The sequence below is a fragment of the Canis aureus genome, chromosome 1, assembly GCF_053574225.1.
Source record: "Canis aureus isolate CA01 chromosome 1, VMU_Caureus_v.1.0, whole genome shotgun sequence".
Lineage (NCBI taxonomy): Eukaryota > Metazoa > Chordata > Mammalia > Carnivora > Canidae > Canis > Canis aureus.
Window position 1 is genome coordinate 70,047,979 of NC_135611.1, and position 18,375 is coordinate 70,066,353.

Consider the following 18,375-nt stretch of genomic DNA (forward strand, 5'->3'; position numbering starts at 1 on the left):
GGAAAAGTCTATGTTTCTACTCATTGTGTTTTTGTCATCTGATTACAACAATGGCTTAGTTTTTGACGAAAAATCTAGTTTTTTTTCCAACCCTCTGATTATGTCTATGTGAACCTGGTGGTCACTAACTACATTCATGCTTTAAGGGAGGAAGGGCAGGTGGCTCCTTCAATATTATTGCCTCTTCCTTATCCATCCAAAGTTCTATTACTAATGTCCCCGGGTTGTGCGTGATCACTCATCAAGCGAGGAGCAGGATCTTCCCTGCAGATACCCTGTGAACCTGCCCCAGCTCCTGGGCTGCTCTGTGAAGGCAGAGCACCCACCTGACAGAAGCGTCCCATAAACACTTGCTTTCCCCATTTCTAGGTACCTGATCTGGATGCACTGCAGAAAGACTTTGCCGCCTCAGGGAGAGAGAGTTCACCTTATTGTCCCACCTGCAGACAGGTTGGGAGGGCCATACAGGCCATGGTAGTGTGACTCAGGTGGCTTTGAGGGTGTTTGGTGACAGGAAATATAATAAAAACGCAAGGGGTGTGTGTGTTGTGTGCGTGTAGCTAGTGAATTTTTCCAGGAAGACGGGCTTAATTTAGAAGGCCTTCACACCTGCCAGATTGAGGAGACAGGCAGTCTTCCTGTGACAGTGACAGGCAGCCCGTAGGAGGCTGGGAGCCAAGGGGCAGACTGCAAACTGCACATTTTTCTCTAGGGACAGACATTTTTCGGAGAGATCGCGACTCAGAGGGAACGACTCTAATTCTGTGTAATTAGGGAGTGAGATGGAGCACAGAAATCCAATTGATGCAGTTTCAGCGTCTAAGATACAGACTCAGAGCAACTCCAGGAGGCCTGAAAATGTTGGGATGCTGGTATCAAGTGTCATATAATGAGGAAATGGCCATTCCAGTGAGATCAGCCTAAAATAGGAGATGAATAGGGCACAATACAGGGGCCAGGTAAGGAAAAACAATCCAGATGAGACCAGGAAGAGGATAATTTCTTGAACCATACCTGGCTAAGGATTTTCCTGATTCCAAATGAGAAGGGATTGAACGTTAATAGAAACACCACAGGATATTTAAACGGTAGTTTTAGTGTCTTAGCATATATCCTCACACTTGAATTACTTTTTAGAATAAGGTTTATGTAATTCTCCATTTTTTGGGGGGAATTATGTAACTCCCTCCTTGGGTGTAGATCGAACGGAGGCTGTCTCAACTGGGAATGTCCTGCAGATACTGAACTCATCGTGGAGAAATCCTAGAATCATGCACATTGGCACTACCTCACAGTGCTGGCCTCTCCCTGGCTGGGTCCTCAGGGGTGCCCAGTGTGCTTTAGGCTGTGGTGCCTGGGAAGCTCACTCCTGTGTTCCTTACCTAGGTACGTGGGCCAGAGAAGGTGGGGAAGTGAAGAAATCACAAGCAATTATTAGCTAGACCACACTGGCTGATCAATTGAAGAAATAAGTCATAAAATTCAATTCAAATCACATTTATACATTCTCTGGGGCCAGATCTTAAAGACCCACATGTATTAATTACAGATTCCGAGTCAAGTACTAGGTCTGCGTGGGAGCCAGAAGTTAGCCTTTTACAGAAGAATCTCACGTGACTCCAATACAGGTGGTCCATGACCCATAATTTGAGAAATGTTGATTTAAAGAAACTCTCATTCGTGAGCTAAGCAATTTGCAGATTTATTAGATAATAAACCATTGGAATCTCCTGACAGGTATTTCCAGTGCACGCGTGTAGAAGTGAGCTGAGATACAGGCATTGTCGGGAAGCAGAGATGTTTCCCCTGGGGGACCACTCCTTCCCATGCTCCGTCCTGGCTTCCTTCTCGGAGGTGCTAAGTCAGACTGCTTAGCAACATGGAAAGGAAAAAAGGAGAATTTTGAAGGCATATTAAAAATCATGCCCCAAGTTTAGTCTCTCCACCAAACCCAAAACCATTATTTATTAGCAAATAAAAACAATGCCCCGAGGTCCAAGAGGTGCCTCGGTGGCCCAATTGGTTAGTCACCTGGCTCTTGGCTTCCTTTCAGGTCTTGATCTCAGGGTCGTGAGATTGAGCCCTGCTTCAGGTCCATGCTCAGTGGGGAGTCTGTTGGAGATTGTCTCTCCTCTGCCCCTCCTCTCCCTAAAATCAATAAATAAATCTTAAAAAAAATAATACTAGTATTAGTATGCCCAATGCAATAGTTGGTAGGCTAATACACTGGCAATGTGTGAGCCACTAAGTTTGTGGTAATATTTACAGCAGCAAAGAAAACTAATATAAAAGTATCATTTTAGGGTACTGTTTTTTACATTTTAATGTGGTAGCCCCATCATCCTCAGTTGGCCCAAGTAATTAAGTAGAATATTTCACTTTGTAATGATTGTGCTAATCAAGGATTCTTTGTATTGTTCAGTTGAAGAGGTTTGGTTCACAGTTCCTCAGATAATGAATTCCCACCCATTTCTAGGACTCAATTCCTGCATTATTGACTTGCTTGGAAGGGGAATCAGGCAAAGAGGAAACCCTAGAATGGAAGAGGGAAAGGTTCTTAAAATGTTGAATCAGGAAAGACAGTGGAGTAAGGGAATTAGGAGCGCAGGTTCTCAGCTTGAGTCTAGCTTTATTATTTTTTTTAATTTATTTTTTATTGGTGTTCAATTTGCCAACATATAGCATAACACCCAGTGCTCATCCCATCAAGTGCCTCCCTCAGTGCCCGTCACCCAGTCACCCCCACCCCCCCGCCCACCTCCCCTTCCACCACCCCTTGTTCATTTCCCAGAGTTAGGAGTCTCTCAAGTTCTGTCTCTCTTTCTGATATTTCCCACTCATTTTCTCTCCTTTCCCCTTTATTCCCTTTCACTATTTTTTATACTCCCCAAATGAATGGGTATGGTGCTGAGTGAAATAAGTCAATAGGAGAAGGACAAACATTATATGGTCCCATTCATTTGGGGAATATAAAAAATTGAGTCTAACTTTAAACTCAGGCTCGATTACCTGCCAGCAACGTGACTTTGAGAAAATTTACTTAATATCTCTGTGTTTTGGTTTATCTTTAAAATGTGGGTGACAAGAATAGTAGCTAGGGTTGCTGTCATGATTTAATAAGTTAATATAGAGAGAGTGTTCTTGCAATATGGCCTCAGAATATGCACAAATGATCTAGGGTTAGCTGTATCATTAATCTTTGCTGCAGAGGCCAGGTGGGGGTAGAAATACACCAGATAAACAAAGCTCACAAAGATTTGTAACCAGAGAACTGGAAATTAAAATAACAATGAGATAGCATTTTAAACAAATTAAATAAGCATAAATGAGAGAGTTGGATAATGCCAGTGTTGGGGAGACTGTGGAACAATGGGTACCACCCTCACCGCAGGTGGTGGGAGTGACATCTATGCAGTCATTCTGGTGAGCAACCAGTTACTATAGTCAAGGTAAGTAAACACCCCGTGTCTCAGCTTGGGTTCTTCCAGAAACAGACCCCAAGATAGGGATTTAAGGGAAGTGATTTATTTGGGAGATGAGCCCAGGAAACCCTGGTAGGGGAGTGGAGAAGCAAGATAGAAAAGGAAAGGCGCTCAATAAAGAGTATATTTTCAAGCAGGTTACCACTGTGGGTTAATGGAGCTTGACTGAGGATTCCAGGCACCAGTGGAGAACAGGAACTGCATAGTTTGTCCACTGGAGGGATTTCACTTGGTTGGGGGCTGCTGAGAAAGCCCAGAGGCAAGGAGATGCAGATGCTGGCAGGAGGCAGTTGAGGAAGCCTGTGTGTGTGTGTGTGTGTGTTCAGTGCAGAGGCCAAGGAGATATGGGTATGATACTCCTAGACATTGCCATGAGGATGGCTCAGAATTCCACTCCTGAGTATAAGCTTAAAGGAATGATCACAAAGTCCCATATAGGATATGTATAAGGGTGTTCTTTCCAGCATCATTCGTGGTGTCAGAAAATTGTAGGCAAGCTGAGTAATCATCCCTGGGGATGTAAATAGACACGGCGTGGAGAATGGGCATAGGGCATAGCATTATGCAGTGGTTAAAAGTAACAGATTGGGTTATACATAGCTGCATAATGAATCTCAAAAATAATCTGAGGTGAGGCCATAAATAGAACAGTATCTGTAACACGTACACATATCAATGAGCATTTTGCAGCAACACACTTAATCAAAAAATATATACAAACATATCTGAATAGTTTTCTACAGGGGCGTCAAGGAAATAGAATTGGCTATGAGAACAAGATAGTAAATAAATAATTGATTTAATTATTGTTTTTTACAACACAAAAAGCGAACCTTGTGTAGATGGCTGATGGTAATGTGCTACGGACCAAGGAATGGGAGTAACTCCACAACCTGCCCCTGACACCTGAGAGACAGAATGCACCTCAGTGATTTCTGACCACTTCCATTTCTCTAATCCCAAGTGCTTGTGTGCCGGTCTCCAGACTAGTTTCTCCTCAGTTGTGAGTCCATGGCATGAGGAGGGCGAGCTGGGAAAGGGCAGCAGAGGCCACAGCACCAAGGGGAAGGGCTGCAGTGCAGTCGGGGTGCAGGGGTTGCCTGCATGCTCCTCCGAGGGCCAGAAGGATGTGAGCCAGGCTAAGGCCAGAGCACCTGGGGATGGGCGGGGGTAGAGGGTGGGGGGTACGGACGAGGTTGGGCCGAAGGTGGTATGTAGGCGCTCTGCTCCCCAAGCGGAGTCCTAAGGCAGCGCCAGGTGGAAGCCCTCTCAAAGGTAACCTTTCCCTGTTTGTACCTGCCCCTGCCAGGGAAGGTGTTAGAGGAGCAATGAAAGTTGCATAAAATACTAAATACAATTTGAAGGTGTTTATCCTCAAGATGGTTCTGATTTTGATTTTTATACGGTCTGTATGCCAGCTGTAGGCTTGAGTTCCAAAAAGGGGATATTTTTTTTTCACATTAAAAATCTGTTTGTGCCAGTCAAGAACAGCTACCTTGCCTCTTGTGATTTCCAGCAATCACGGTGCAAATATTTAATGGTAAGCACTATGGAGTAGACTGTTTTGCACAGGATGCATGAGACATTTGTGGACTTTATTTTGAAACCATAATGAATTTTAGGTATCATTCCCAATACAGTTGTGTAGATAAAGATGAGAAAGTCACGGACTATAAATTTCATCTGTCTCAAAGGTATATCATACTGTTGTAAGTCAGTGTTCTAGAAGAAGACTAGGGAAATTTCCAAGAAGTTGGGCATTTTCTTATATCACACTTCGGAAGAAATTTGGAAAAAGGGCTTTTGCTCTAAGACAGTACCTAGAAAAAATTATTTGACCAAGGACTTGGAAAAAGTAAGTGTTTTCAGTTGGTAGAAACTGAAACTAGCACCCTGGAGGTGTATCCATACGTGTTCTGGCCGGTTTACGGAGCCACTGGGGCAGTTAGATTATTTCTGCCTTCTTAGCCACGTGACAGTGGCTCTGATTGATTGAAATGGTCCGCTGTTGGTGGGATGCCTTCTTGTTGCCAATACAAGGAATCCCATTTAATGGCAAATTATAAAATCTCTGAGTAACTCCCGGCTGAAATAGTTTGCTTGTATTGTCCATAATAAGTGCTTCCTTTGAAGCAACTGCTATTTCAGAGGAGGTTGTAGGCATTTAAAAAATCTGGGTCACTCCTCATGCATTACAGGAAGGAATATGTGGCAGACTAAGGCCCAAGGACCCATCTGTAGTTATGTGGGAACTGGGTGAGGTTGTAAATAAAGCTGGTGGGGGGCCCAGGGCAGCTTTCAAACCTTGACCCTCAGCACTGAGATTGCCAAATACTGAAAACTGTGGCTGAGAAAAAATAAAGGAGAGATGGAGTCTCTGTGTAAACACATAATTAGAATACTGGTCATATTCACATTAATGATGAGAATTTTCATACTGAAGAAAGGATGACAAAGGAATAGGGTTACATGGGAGGGTCACCAAAACTTCACACATGATGATTTCTCTTCCTGACCATCAACCACTTTTTTTTTTTAAGATTTTATTTATTTATTCATGAGAGACACAGAGAGAGAGGCAGAGACACAGGCAGAGGGAGAAGCAGGCTCCATGCAGGGAGCCCAAAGTGGAACTCGATCCCAGGTCTCCAGGATCACGCCCTGGGCTGAAGGCGGCGCTAAACCGCTGAGCCACCCGGGCTGCCCATCCAATTGACCACTCTTAAAAGAAATGGTCACGTTAACCTCTTTTTGCTTTTTTAAAAAAAGGTCACATTGACATTTGTTAGGGCAAAAGAAGGACTTCTGATTGGTAAAGAATTCAAGTGACAGAAGGTAAGAGGTTTACTTTCCAGTTTGCCACGGTCACACAAGCACACACACAAACTCAGATACTCTCTTAGTACTTTTCACTTTTTAAAATGGGTTTTCAAAATTTTCTAAATATATTGTGATGAACAAATTCCATAATGGGGAAAAGGAAGAATGGGTAAGAGTGCAGATGTTGGAGCTAGACTATAGTTTTTAAATCTACCAATTACTGGCTGTGTGACCTTGGGAAAATTATCTTGCCTTTCTGTGATTCATCTATTTATCTGTGCAAGGGATTTTATGTTAGGGATATAATTAGAATGCTGTTTACATTCACATTAACAATGCATACATTAATATTGTAATATTAATAGGGTTGTTGTGAGCAGTAAATGAGTTTATTTTATTTTTTTAAAGATTTTATCCATCTATTCATGAGAGATACACAGAGAGCGGCAGAGACACAGGCAGAGGGAGAAGCAGGCTCTCTGCGGGGAGCCTGATGCGGGACTCAATCCCAGGACCTCAGGGTCATGCCCTGAGCTGAAGGCAAATGCTCCACACTGAGCCACCGGGGTGCCCCTAAATGAGCTGAACATAGCAAATAACATAGTTACAGCATCTAGCATGTTAAAACCTTCAGTAATTATTGGATATTGTGAATTCTTGCTTAATGACTTAGAAAAGAAAGATGTATTCTCTACGTCGGAAATTTGTATTAATTGGTGATTATGATTACCAGTGAGCGTTGCCAAACTCATTTCTATCATTTAAGTTTCTAGAAGATTATTTCCTTACCAACATGGGTAATACCTCCAGGGTTTACTGACCTCTTATGCTTTGCCTCATAAACTCACAGGCCAGGCACAACTGGGGCAGGCCGATGATGCTCTGAACTTTGATGTTGCTAATTCAGACGTGTGCTAGTTTGGTAGGGCTACCCTAACAAAGTACCCAGACTGGTGATTCAAGCAACAGAAACTCCTTAGCTCATGGTTCTGGAGGCCAGAAGCCCAAGGTCAAGGTGTCGAGAAGGTTGGTTTCTCCTGAGGGAGGAAACCTCTTTTTCCCTTGGCTTATAGATGCCTTTGCATGGTTTTCTCTCTATACATCTCTATGTTTGTCCTAATTTCTTCTTTCAATTCTGTTGGATTAGGGCTTACCTTTTATACCACCGGGATTTCATTTTACCTTAATTACCCCTTTGAAGGCTCTATCTCCAAATACAGTGACATTCTGAGGAGGTGGGGGTTAGGTCTTCAACGTATGAATTTCCAGAGTAGGGAGACGGTTCAGCTCGTAACAAGGAGTTCTGCTTTCTAGCTGGGAGGTAGAAGAATTGCAGTTGCCAGGCTGAGCTCAACCTTGCCTCAGGATTTGGCATCAATCCTGTTCTCCCTCGGAGGCTGGTATGAAGTTCTAGTTCAATAGCTCAAGTGATTACTGGCTGATATCACTCCTGCTATGAGTCATCCTCTGGCTTTCTGATCTGGTGCTCACAACAATAGCAGCTAACACGTATATGGTACTTGCTGAGGGCCAGGGACTTTGCCAACTCTTTTACTTGTATTTTCATTTCCTTCTCGATGAGTCCATGATCCACCAGAGCCAGTCCTAAGGAAGTGTTACATATATATTTTCTACAATATGTGTGTACAAGATTTGACATTACATTCCAACAGTGTGCTCAGGGCTCTGACATTGGCTCCCTCAGTGGGCCTCCCCATTTGCCACAGCTAAGTAGTTGTCTGTGTATCATTCCAGACTAATATCCTACCTGCTTAACAACAAAAGTACAGCATTCCCCCCCTCCCCACTCTGAAATAGCCCATTCTGGGAAGGATTCTGTTGAGCTAGCCCATAGTGGACAGGTTCACCGGGCCATACACTAAGTCCGGCATGGGAATCTCACAAGGATGTAGGATACTGCTACCAGAACAAAGAAGAAGGGAAACTGACAGTCAAAACCAGGACGTGTCTACAAGAAGATTTTGCATTGACTAACATAGATGTTTTAAAGAAAGGTCTACACTGGCAAACCAGGTGGAACCCTGCTGTCCCCAGTGTACAAACGTTTGCTTTAAGCCCCAGGTTCATATCTCCATCCTCCTTTGCTTCAACTCTCAGCATCTTTCAGAACATGGGAATTTCACTCATTCTTGACAAGCTGTTTTTTCATGGGTCATGTCGTCATTTTGGTCTGGTTTCCCCCACCACTCTTTCCCTCCTTCCATTTCTTCTTTGCCAGCTTTTTCTCTTCTAAAGTGTTGAAGTCCTCTCAGTTCCGAGCCTTCATCTTTATTCACATTCTCAAATGAATGATCTAGGAAATCTTTTTTTTTTTTAATTTTTATTTATTTATGATAGTCACAGAGAGAGAGAGAGAGAGAGAGGCAGAGACATAGGCAGAGGGAGAAGCAGGCTCCATGCACCGGGAGCCCGACGTGGGATTCGATCCCCGGTCTCCAGGATCGTGCCCTGGGCCAAAGGCAGGCGCCAAACCGCTGCGCCACCCAGGGATCCCTGATCTAGGAAATCTTAATCTAGCCCCAGATGATACATAATGTAATAGTAATTGTGATGATGATGATGATGATGATGGTAATAATGATAGAAGATACTTTTCTACCACCATATGCTATGTACTATTGTAAGCACTCTGCATATATTCCATAATTTAATCTACTACAGCCCCTTTGAGATTGGGAGTTTCATCCCTGTGAGGATTAATTTTGTGTCAGCTGACTGGCCATTGGATGCCCCGATTAAACATTATTTCTGGGAGTATCTATGAGGTTATTTCTGGACAATATTAACACTTGGATTGATGGGCTCAGTAAAGCAGATGGCCCTCCTCTGCGGGTGGGCATCATCCTATTTGTTGAGGTCTTGAATAGAACAAAAGGCAAGGGAAGGAAGAATTTGCCCCACTTTTTCTTTCTGCCCGCTTGCTTGAGCTGGGACATTGGTCTTTGTCTAACCTTGCACTAGGATTTGCACTATCAGAAACCCTGGTTCTCAGGCCTTCACACTTGGACTTTGTTATACCACTAGCTTTTCTGGTCTCCGGCTCGCAGCTGGCATGTTGTGGGACTTTTTGGCCTCTATAACCATGTGAGCCAATTCCTCTCTGTCTGTCTGTCTCTCATCTATCAATCTATGTGTATGTCTATGTATCTATCTATCTTTCTGTCTATCTGTCTTATTGATTCTGTTTCTGTGAGCCAATTCCTCTCTGTCTCTCATCTATCAATCTATGTGTATGTCTATGTATCTATCTATCTTTCTGTCTATCTGTCTTATTGATTCTGTTTCTCTGGAGAACCGTGGCTAATACAATCTAGATTTGACAGATGAGGAAGCTCAGAGAGATTCAGTTACACGTGACCCAAGGTCACATGGGTGGCAAATGGTAGAGCTGGGATTCATGTGCAATGCTCCAGCTTTCATGGTCTTAAAAGGGCATCGTAGACATTGGCAGTGGCTCTCCTGCTTCTCTTGGGTCTTCTAGTGACGCTTGGCCAACTTCCACTGCCAGTACCTGCAACTGTGGGTCTTATACCATGAAGTTTGTTCTACTTAGGCATGTAGCAGGCCAGGAGGATATCCTTGACCAATGGTTTTTCAGAAATCAGCTTTTAGATGGGGGAGTTCTGGGTACTGTGTTTTGTACTTTTACCCAGACTTTCCGGTCACCCCTGCTTGTGTAACTAGCTTTCTACTATCTCTTCAAATGTTTACCTTCCCTTGCTTGAACTCCTTCCCACTTTCCCTACTACTGTTTTCTGCACTTCCCAAATAATATATTTGTATCCAAATGCCTGACTTGGGGTCTATGTCTGGCAGAACTGACACTAGGGCAAGTGCCAACTGTACATGCCAGTCACTAATCTGCCTCTCCCGCCCAGACTCTCTCCTGGGCTCCTGATTCATATTTCGAACCTCCTGGCTAAGTATGCATTTCAATATTGACAAACAGTTCGGCCTGAACGGAGGATACCAGAGTGCTCAGGATCTCTTTAACCTGTTTCTTTCAAGTTCTCCCCAGCGTGCTCTACTGATACGGAGTATGACGTACAAAGTCCTTGCTGCGGTTCGAAGTCATAGTGACGGTATCAGCTGCTCACCTCTCTGGGCCATCTTGTTTGACTCCCATCGTGTTCACTGGGCTATAGGGCACTGGTATCATTCAGGTTCCCAAACAGGTCGTGTCTGTTTCCCCTCTAGAGGCTCTGCTCCTGCTCCTCCCTCTGCCTGGAAGTGTCCTCCCACCCTTCAGGCACCAGCTTAGAAGCTGCCTTCTCTAAGAGACTTTCCCTGGTGTCCCCTCCCTGGAAGTGCTTCTCTTCTTCTAGTTGTGCTCCAAAACATCACTCTTTTATTTTCTTAATTTCTAAGCACCCCCTGATATGATCCACCTTATTTATTTATATGTGTATCTTCAGTCTTCCCCATTAGCAGAGCAGCTGTCTTTCCTGTCTCCACAGTACTTCCCAGCTGGGACACTGGGCTGGCGCAGAGTAGACCGACTGTCCAGAAATACCTGTTTGCACTTGTTGGAATGAGATTTTTAAAAAGATAACATCCAGAATTTCTGCAAGTATATTTCACTTCTTAGTATGTTTGTGTTACTTTCAAAATCGACTATCTTGGGAATATTTAATTGAAATGCTTTACATTTTTACCTCAATTGTTCTTAAAGAGTATTTAACCACCTGTTTTAAAAATTATTTATTTATTTAAAAATATTTTATTTATTTATTCATGAGAGACACACAGAGAGAGGCAGAGACACAGGCAGAGGGAGATGCAGGCTCCTTACAGAGAACCCGATATGGGACTTTATCCCCAGCCCCCGGGGATCATGCCCTGAGCTGAAGACAGATGCTCAACTGCCTGCTCACCCAGGCATCCCTAACCACCTGTTTTTCTTTTTTAAACCTTCATTTGATATTTTCATATAAGAATTCCAAAGTGAGGACTTGACTATAGATTTCTGAGTTTCACCAAACATGTCTTTTTGAATTTGCTATTTTTAAAATAAGCTAACCATTGTGGTACATGAGAAATGATTTAGAATTATTATATAATTTATATATATGCATATATATATGATTCAGAAGATGAGATTATATATTTATTTAATCACTGTTATGCTGGATTCTTTACTTATTTTAGAGGAAAACTTAAATATGTTCCAAATAGATTAAAAGGCACTAATAGCCATTATTTTCAGCAGCAAGATGCACTGTTGAAGATTTCAAAGTTTAATTCATTAATTAAATTATAGCACTTAAGCAAAGAAGGCACTAAGCACAAATCTGAAGCCCTTTATCTCGTTCTGTTGCTACTTTTCTAAAGATGACTTTGAGTGGCTGATCTTTTAAAGCATATTGTAGCTTCTAAACTGGACCCGATTTAAAAGATAATGTGAAATGAGTCTGAAATAATCATCATCTATGATTTAGCTTTGAAACAAGTCAGGGTCACTTAATAAACAGCAGCACAATAATGTTTCAGCAACCTTCTCTCTGCTCAGGGTAAAGGAAGGTTTTGACTGGATACAATCTGCAGAACTGGGCACATGGCAGACACACAACAGACTACAGAGATTTTGGGGAAGGGATGGGCAAGATTTTGTTGGGTTTGCTCTACATCAAAAGGGAAAAGGGCAGGAGAGATCCAAAAAGATGGTGTTAGGCTGAGACTAGATTCTGTGAAAACATTTTTAAGACTTGTAGTGACTACCCTTCAACTTAAGGTTATTTATAAAATGGTTTTACAAATTGTCTTTGCAAATGCTCAAAATGGGTCAAATCTTTTATTTCTAAGAGGGTGGAGTACACATATTCCCCCCTATTCCTCCTGCTAAGTGCAAGTAAAAGTTCTGGACATTATGTATGAAACAAACATAAGCAGGCCCTGAGAGGTGGGGAGAAGAAAGCAGACTTTCTAGAGACCTCAGAACATAAGGAATGATAGATACAGTGGTGAGTTCTTTGAGTTTTCCTTTAGCTTAATACACCCCAGACTAGGAGCCGAAGAAGCCATCATCCCAGAATGTCCATGAATGTAGACCAAAACCAAAACCAAAACAAAACCCTGACAAAAGCCTGTCTTCTCTAGCTAAAGAACCAGGAAAACAGCAGCCTAGCAAAACAGAAAACTTTTAGGCAATAATTATTGTGCTACAGCCTCATCCCACCTATCCAGCAGTGGGGAGTCTAGACTCCCACCCTTGTTAGGCTATAACACTCCAATCCCCCCACCAAGATGGTGTCAGAAAATGGTGATTAGGGCATCAGAGCTTTTCCCCACACTGGGTAGTAATAAGAGCCACTACCCCCTGGTATCTGTGAAGACTGTGTGGAGAGCCCAGTCTTCCACCCCAAACTAGCAGTGAAGAGGTGTTCCATGCTCTCCCCACTAGAGTAGGGGCAGAAGAGACCTAATGGAGAGGTAGGCCTTTACTACTGCCCAGTGATAACAAGCCCACCCCTTTCTGTAGTATAGAAGGCCACCTGGGGAGCAATAACAAGGTGCTCTGACCCTGCCAACTAGGGAAATACTAGTGGAGACTTAATGGGCAGCTGGATCTCCCAGCCTGGCTGATAGTAGTGAAGAGACCTCTCAGGTGTCAAAGGAGGACAAATGGAAAAGTTGAACTTATTCCCCCACCTGGCAGTAATGAGGTGATACCTCCCCTTTCCATGCTGGAGTAGTGTCCCATGAAGCCCAGCTAAAACAGAAAGTTTAAATAGGCCCTAGAATCTTATAACATAACATCTAAAATGTATACATTTTAATTGATATTCACTCATTATACTAAGAACTAGGAAGATCTCAAGCTTAATGAATAAAGACAATAGATGTTGTATTAGTTTGGTTGTGCTGTCATGACAAAATACCAGAGGGTGGGTGGCTCACACAACCAAAATTTATTTCTCAAAGTTCTGGAGACTGATAGTCCATGATCAAGGTGTTGGCAGGCTTGGTTTTTCCTGAGGCCTCTCTCCTTGGCTTGCGGGTAGATACCTTCTCACCATGCCCTCATATAACAGCAAAACCCTGCTATCTCTTCCTTTTCTTATAAGGACACAATATATTGGATTAGGACCCCATTCCATCAGTCTTATTTTGACTTAATCGCTGCTTTCAAGGCTCCATGTCTAAATAGTCATATAATTTAGGGCTCACTCATATGACCACATTTCACCTTAATTACCTCCTGAAAAGTCATTTTTCCAAATACAGTTACATTCTGAGGTTTGAAAAGTTGGGACTTCAACAAATGAGCTTGAGGAGGACATAATTCACCCCATAATAAATGCCAACATTAAGATGTCAGAAATTTAAAATTATTGACAAAAATTGCATTGTAGCATCATAAAAATGCTTCAGTGAGAAACCATCAACACACTTGAAACAAATGAAGAAAACAAAAAAGTCCCAGCAAAGAAATAAAAGGCTCAGCAAAGCATTAGGAAATATAAAGAAGAACCAGCTAGAAAGTATAGAATTGAAATATATAATCAACAAGATAAAAAAAAACTCAGCAGATGAGTTCATCAGCAGAATGGAGGGGACAGAAGAAAGAATCTTATGAACTGGAAGACAGAACAATAGAAATTATCTAATCTGAACAATAGAGAAAAATAGCCTGCAAAAAACAAATAAAATATTCCTCCAGGACCTGTGGAACTATAACAAAAGATTTAACATTTGTTTTCTTGAAAGTCTGGAAGAAGAGGAGAAAGAGTGGGGTCAGAAAAATACTCAAAGAACTAATGGCTGAAAAGTCCTCAAATTCGGCAAAAGACATAAATCCATAGGTTCTAGAAGCTGAGTAAACTTCAAGCAGGCTGCAGAAATCCACACCAAATCATAGACTTCTGAATCCTAACTACAACTAATAAATGGTGACCTGTGCCCTTTTGCACACTTTGTTTATAGGAGAGTGGCAATTAGTGTTTAGAAAATGTGTAAACAAAGATCAGAGGGACTTGGGCTTGAACCTGGAATCTGCTAGTTCAATATGCTCATTCCAGAGGAAATTACTGAATCTCTTTGAGTTTCAGATTTTTCATCTGAAAAGTGGGATAATATGCCTCCCCCAGCCCCAGGAACTATGGTCAGGATTTAACAAGAAAATATATGTAAAGTGCTTAGCACACAGCAAGTGCTCAGTACTGTGTTTCTCTTTCTTCTTCCATACCCTTGACCTCTCTCAACTGATAAGAAGCCCATGAGCACTGAAGCCTGGAATACAAAGGCCTTTGGATAAGATTAGTGGAGTTTGGCCCCAAATACCACAAGATCCATTACATTCTCTAATTTCTTTGCACTTAAAATATTTATTATCCCTTCCATTGATTTTTCAGCAGACACTGTTTCTTTCTAGGGAGACAGTTTTAGGATCATGATTAAGAGTCAGGAAAAAAAAAAAAAAGAGTCAGGCAAGTATAGGTATAGATTCTGGGTTCACAAGTTAGTGGCAATTTACTTGGGTTCCTTGAGGATCACTCTCCTCTTCTGTGTTATAGGATAAATTTATTATTTATCTCCATTAGGGTTGCTGTTCTGATGGATGGTTTATTACATGTAAAGAGCTTAGAACAGTGTCTGGCCTTGGGAAAGTGCTCAGCAAGGACCACAGCTGTTTGTTGGACATGGATGCATAGATTATCTTGTTGTCTGGGGGCTACATTTAGGAGCTACCTCTTCTCAAGAAAAATCATCTTGATCCCTGATCTCAAATAGAGCTGCTGCTTTCAAATCTTGCTTTACCCACTCTGTAGCCCTCATTCCTCCACTGGTACAGGGTTTTCCTTAATGCCCTTGCCGGCAGGCATTCTTTGAGTTCAACTGGTTCAAGTTGAATTTGGTAGAGTTAGAGTGTATTTAGGGCTCTCCAGAGAAACAGAACCAATAGGATGCACACATACACCGTGTATGTGTGTGTATGTGTATGTATCTCAATATATATATATATATATATATATATATATATATATATATATCTCACAGCACTTCACATATATACATTATATATATCTTTTTTCACATATATATACATTATATATATATACACATTTTCCATATATATATATATATATATATATATATATATATATATATGGGAGAGAGAGCTCAGAAGGAGAGAGATTTATTTTCAGGAATTGGCTCACACTAATGTGGGAGCTGACAAGTCTGAAATCTGTAAAGCAAGCCAGTAGGTTGGAAATTCAGAGTTGGGATTGCAGACTGGAGTCTAAAATCTGCAGGGATTCTAAACTCAGTCAGGGTTTCTGAGCAATTCTTCCAAACCAGGCCACTACTTGGGGGCATAGTAAATTGTCCAAAATTGGAATATTAAAATAAGTGGTTCATTTCCATGAACAGTGCAACATCGCATACTATTATCTTTTGAAGGTTCAGCAGCTAGCTCTGCCGCCCTCACCTAGGTGTCGACTGGTGATATGACTGTGACGATGGGCCCTCCAGCACATCTCCCATACGGTGCAAAAATACCTGGTGTGTGGTTTTCTTTTTCCTCGCATAAATGCATTGTGCATTTCAGTTCTGATGGAGCCAATTTTCATTTCTTCAGAGTATTCAGGGAGGGATGTATGAGGCTGAGGTGACTGGCGCTGCATATTTAAATGAGTTTTGTGATGATTTAATGACATTTATAGATCAGTGTCCTTGGCGGCTCCCAAACTAACACAGCCGGCAGCTGCCTCTGATGGAATGTACTAGGTTGGCAAGTCCGGCTAAAACCCGGGGGAAGGTGCCCACTGCCTGAGGGGTTGCTGGTGCTTCCTCTGAGGAGGAGCTCCTCTGATCCTGAGCCGCATCTCTCGGATCCATCTCACATGCATCTAAGCTCCTGGCTCAGGAAGAGGGAAAGGCTTTACAGAATTCAGAAGGAGACTTTATGTTTTCCTCTCAGTTACAGAAAAACCTTTAACAGATATGAATTAGGTAATTTTAGTGAAAATTGACAGGGACAGGGATCCCTGGGTGGCGCAGCAGTTTGGCGCCTGCCTTTGGCCCAGGGCGCGATCCTGGAGACCTGGGATCGAATCCCACGTCGGGCTCCCTGCATGGAGCCTGCTTCTCCCTCTGCCTATGTCTCTGCCTCTCTCTCTCTCTCTCTCTCTCTGTGACTATCATAAATAAATAAAAAAAAATAAATAAAAATAAATAAATAAAAAAAGAAAATTGACAGGGACAAAAAAATTAGGAGAAAACCAAATGATAAAATAATATAAAGGAATCGATTTTATGTGGAACACATCAGAGTGTTTTCATAGTTAATTAATAGAATTGGTAGCGTGTTAGAGTCACCTAACCTGGTCTCTTTGTTCCTGGAGGATGAAGCCAGGCCTAGAAAGGTACTGTGTTTGCCAATTAATTCATTAATTGCTAGACAGTGGCCTAATCAAGACAAAAAACAAGCATCATGGCTTCCTGCCCGGGATTCTTTCTGCCACATGCCACGTGAAATTATTCTTTAATGCTTTTAGCTTTTTTTCTTTATTCCTTTAAGAATTCACTTTATAAAAAATCAGCTTTGCTTCCAATTATAAGACTTTTGATGGAGGGCAGGAACATACCGACTAGAACTCAGATGCTTGTGTTTGTACACCACTGCTTTTCTCCAAATGTTTTTATTCTAATGGTGGTTTGGGAGCTTCCGTTAGATTCCTAGAGCATGTCAGTGCACACTGAGCATTTGAGACCCAGTCCCCAAACTAATTCAGTCAACAAAGCACCCACCCTGTGCCAGGCAGTATGCCAGGTACTAGGATTATAGAGATAAATAAGAAATGATTTTTTTTCCTAAAGGGGTTTCATTTAGTTGGAGAAAAGGATATATAATCAGACACAATACAAAGATGAGGCAGTAAGTTCTGTAATACAGGGCCCTGGACTCTACATGAAAAACCTATATCTTTAAGAATTCAAAATAGTTTCTGGAAAAAAGTACCATTTGAAATAGTCTACAAGGATGACAGTAGTTTATCAGGCAATGGAGGGAGAGGCCCCAAAGGATGGGGGAAGGGCCCGGAGGGAGGTGTGCAGGGCCTGCTGGGTAGGGAGACTGAGAAGATGAGGCAGAAGAAGGGGATGGAGGAGAGGGAGGTTTGGGTCGTCTCAGGAGGGTCTTAGGCCACATGCTGAGGAATGCTTTTAACATGGAGGATTTTACCGTGAAGGTCAAAGTCCATGGAATACAATCTTCCGTCACAGAGACTTTCAGAAAGAGAGAATGGGGTTTGACATAGATTTATTTTTTTGAGAGAGAATGCTGATCCTCATTTACTTCACCTAGGAACGAGATAAAATATTCCTGGTAGGAGGTGTGTTGGGGGAATCACATGGTGCCTATGAAAGTGCCTGGTAAATTGTACAGCGAGATGTAGAGGTGACATGCTTATTAATATCACAGAATAGCATCAGACGGTGAAACTCTTGTGAGGATGAATGCTGAGTGGACAGCACACTTCTGAGCATTGGGGGCGTCCTGAGATTTAATCCTGAGGATACTTCTATCAGATTCTGCAGCATGGACTTCATCACCGAGGCCTCTCTCAAAATCACCTTTGCTAAATTGCATATTAAAATTCTATATTTGGCTTTAAATTAGGATCCCTACAGGAAGCAGCATAGAAACTGCTTCTGTATTTGCTGAGAAACCTCTTTCAAGAACTTTGGTCATTAAATATCTCAAGGTTTTCCATATGAGTAAATTAATTAATTCATTACCATGAATATACCATGATCATAATTATTAAATTATGAGTTAATTAACTAATTAATCCAACTAAGGAAATAAGAGGGGGTGCACACAAATATTTATATACTAGAATGTTCACTGAAATGTTATTTATAATAAAAAATATCAGAAATGACTTTGAATGTCTCTTGAAGGTAGGGAAAATAAAATAAACTATGGTCTGCCTCCAGGGTGGAATATTTTGTAACCATCAAAAATGATTTCAAAGCTAATGATATGAAAAAGTGTTTATAATATTAAGTGAAAAGAAATAGGACATACCATTTGCTCCCTATTTGG

General features: G+C 41.9%; 1 long non-coding RNA gene across 5 annotated transcripts in view; it reads right to left on the reverse strand.

The window, feature by feature from the left end:
- Positions 1-18,375, reverse strand: part of LOC144317153 (uncharacterized) — a 64,022-nt gene that overhangs the window by 20,573 nt on the left and 25,074 nt on the right. For 4 of the 5 annotated variants that reach the window (XR_013383050.1, XR_013383049.1, XR_013383055.1 and 1 more), the window contains exon 4: positions 2,032-2,144. The exons of the other annotated variant lie outside the window; for it this stretch is intronic. This is a non-coding gene — a long non-coding RNA (uncharacterized LOC144317153). The remainder of the gene's footprint in view (positions 1-2,031; positions 2,145-18,375) is intronic. 5 annotated transcript variants of the gene reach the window in all.